We start from the raw sequence: 3,505 nt of genomic DNA, 5'->3' as shown, positions 1-3,505 counted from the left end.
ACGTATGCATAAACTGTGGCCTAGGGCCCAAAAATACAGATACAGGTGTTCAACATTAAACAATTTACAAGACTGAGACTAGGCTATAGCTGATAGCATGATAACTGTTTCTGATTATGGAACTTAAGCCAATATCTAATTATACATTGACTGAGACTCATGCGATGTCAATACACAAGTCTATAATGATTACGTATTGAGTTCATGATATTCAAAATGATCACCATGAATGTATTATGAAACTAAAACCCTAGGAGATAGCAATTCTATAACTATTCAAGAAACTAGGGCTAAACTGTATTCTGAGTTAAATTACTGATAAGCATGTAGAATGAGGCGTAGGGAGAATCATGAACATGTAGATAGTTAGCCTCACATACCTATAATCGTTCCAATCCAACGAGCTAAATTGCTTTTCTGACGAAGAACACCAAAACTCTAACTTTGAATCGCTTGAGAAGGATTTACCTTGGAAAGCCTATGTTTTGGTTGAAGAATCATGTTACTAATCATAAACAAATGTTGGAATTACTTAAAAATCGTTAAAGTGATCTTACCTTGACGTGGGAGGATGAGGAGAGGAGGAAAACAGCTGCTTAGGGCTTTAGAACGAAGTTGCAATGTCTAATAACTAAAATTTCGAGTTAAGTGTTGAATTTATAGCATGGAGCATTTTGGATCCCCAGGGTCACCGAGCGTGGTCTATGGCTTGCCCCTGCCTCGCTTTAGGGCAAGCTCCCTTGTCCATTTTACACTTAGACAATTTTCTTGAATATTTTCCACTTTTGGACCCCTACATCACTGAGCGAGGTCCAAGGCGAGCCTTGGATTGCTTTGAGCTCCGCCCCCTGTCACTTTTACACTCCGTAACAACATTTAGTACAATGGGCATAACTCCTAACACAGAGCTCCGTTTGGGCTCCACAACATACCGTTAGAAAGTTATTTCAAAGGGCTATAATTTTCATGTTTTACGTTTTCTCAAATTATCAATGGATTTTCTCAAAATAGGGATGGAAGGCTTATGTATCGAAAACTTAGTGGATTCTACCGAATCCTAAGAACCTCTCTATTAGCCATTTTGAGACGATCATATCTCCTTGCTCTGAAATCCAATTGGCCTGTTCCTTATATGCTTGGAAAGGTATTTCTACATACTACAACTTTATTAAGGAACCTTTTACAAATTCTCAACGAATCAAGGGGTTACGGGTGCCCGAAGTAGGCTTGTCAACCACTTTCGTAATACGTACAAACTTTCAAATTTTCCGCTAAAACTCTATCGATACGAGTCTAACCTTAGTTCTAAGATACGGGATGTAACAGGAAGAAATAATGACCCAATTAGTTTAATATTTTACTGATCCTCTCATATGTACACACATGCACATACAAGATCCTATCTACTCACAAGTCCTATCATATGCATAACTGTACACACATACATACATATAACAACAGCAACAACAACCCAGTGAAATCCTACTACATGGGGTCTGGGGAGGGTAGAGTGTATGCAGACCTTACTCCTACCAAGGTAGGACGGCCCCATTTCGAAAGACCCTCGGCTCAATAGAAAGCATAAAAAAAGGTCAGATAAGGCCAAGAAATTCAAAGCGATATGGAAATGAAAATAACAAAAGCGACTAAGCCATGATGAAGCAATTTGCAAAGGGACATTAGCTATCACAGATAAAATACGATAATTAAAGTACATGAAATAACAGATAGTAGCAGAAATAAAAGCACAAGAAATCATAATGCGATAATGCGACTACTAATATGAAAGGATAAACGAGACTATCTATTAGCCTTTTACCCTAATCTGGGTCCTCCATACCCTCCCATCTAAGCTCATGTCCTTGGTAAGCTGTAACAGCACCATGTCATGTATAATCACGTCTCCCCAATACTTCTTCGGCCTACCCCTCCCTCTTCTGAAACCATCCATGGCCGACCTCTCACACCTCCGCACTGGGCATCTGTGTCTCTCCTCTTCACATGCCCAAACCATCTCAATCTTGCTTCCCGCATCTTGTCTTCCACCGAGGTCACTCCCACCTTGTCCCGGATAGCCTCATTCCTAATCCTGTCACTTTTGGTGTGCCCACATATCCATCTCAACATTCTTATCTTGGCAACTTTCATCTTTTGAACGTGAGAGATCTTAACTGGCCAACACTCCGCCCATACAACATAGTCTGTCTAACCACCACTTTGTAGAACTTGCCCTTAAATTGTGGTGGCACTTTCTTATCACATAGCACTCCGAAAGCGAGGTTCCATTTCATCCATCCTGCCCCAATACGATGTGTGACATCATCGTCAATCTCCCCGCTGCCTTGTATAATAGACCCAAGATACTTGAAACCACTTTTCTTCTGGATGGCCTCGGTATCAAGCTTCACTTCCACGCAGCCTTATGAGGTGCTTCACTGAACTTGCACTCCAAGTACTCTGTCTTGTTCCTACTCATCTTGAACCCGTTAGACTCCAGAGTCTGTCTCCAACCCTCCAGCTTAGCGTTAACTCCGCTACGAGTCTTGTCGATCAGGACTATGTCATCCGCGAAAAGCATACACCATGGCACCTCACCTTGAATTTGCGGCGTCAATCCATCCATCACCAAGGCAAATAAAAACGGACTAAGAGCTGATCCTTGATGCAACCCCGTCACAACTGGGAAGTTCTCTAAGTCTCTTCCTACTCTCCTTACCCTGGTTTTGGCTCCCTCATACATGTCCTTAATCACCTTAATGTACACCACATGTACACCTTTAGCCTCCAAGCATCTCTATAGGATCTCCCTTGGAACTTTGTCGTAAGCCTTTTCTCGATCGATGAATACCATGTGTAATTCCCTCTTCCTCTCCCTATACGCTCCACTAGTCTCCTTATAAGATGGATGGCTTCTGTAGTTGAGCGTCCCGCCATGAATTCGAACCGGTTCTCTCGAAATAAACACGCCTCTCTCCTCACCCTCATCTCCACCACCCTTTCCACACTTTCATAATATGGCTTAGCGACTTGATAGCTCTATAGTTGTTGCAACTCTGGATATCGCCCTTGTTCTTGTATAGAGGGATCATTACACTCGACCTCCATTCTTCGAGCATCATTGTCGTCTTAAAGATGACATTAAACAACCTAGTCAGCCACTCCAAACCTGCCGAGCCCGCGCTCTTCCAAAATTCCCCAGGAATCTCGTCAGGTCCGATCGCTCTTCCTTTGCACATCCTACGAACAACACCCTTAACCTCATCAACCTTAAAATTCCTGCAATACCCAAAATCGCGACGCCTCCCTGTATGTTCTAAATCTCCCAACACAATGTCTTTGTCCCCTTTTTCATTCAAGAGTATCCTATTTATTCATAAGTCTCCCAACACAATGTCTTTGTCATACATACATAGTATCCTATTTATTCACAAATCCATGCAGTATACATATGCATTTCCATGCCCTTAAACTTATCTGGAAAAGACTTGGGTGGTGGGGAGGAAAG

General features: G+C 42.1%; 1 pseudogene; it reads right to left on the bottom strand.

Moving 5' to 3' along the window:
- Nucleotides 1–1,592: 1,592 nt before the first annotated feature.
- LOC132058461 (uncharacterized) lies at nucleotides 1,593–2,794 on the bottom strand (annotated as a pseudogene).
- Between the last annotated feature and the right edge of the window lie 711 nt (nucleotides 2,795–3,505).

The sequence above is a fragment of the Lycium ferocissimum genome, chromosome 5 (assembly GCF_029784015.1).
Source record: "Lycium ferocissimum isolate CSIRO_LF1 chromosome 5, AGI_CSIRO_Lferr_CH_V1, whole genome shotgun sequence".
In the NCBI taxonomy this organism is placed as follows: Eukaryota; Viridiplantae; Streptophyta; class Magnoliopsida; order Solanales; family Solanaceae; genus Lycium; species Lycium ferocissimum.
The sequence above is the reverse complement of the archived record's forward strand: the minus strand, read 5'-3'. Positions and strand labels throughout refer to the sequence as shown.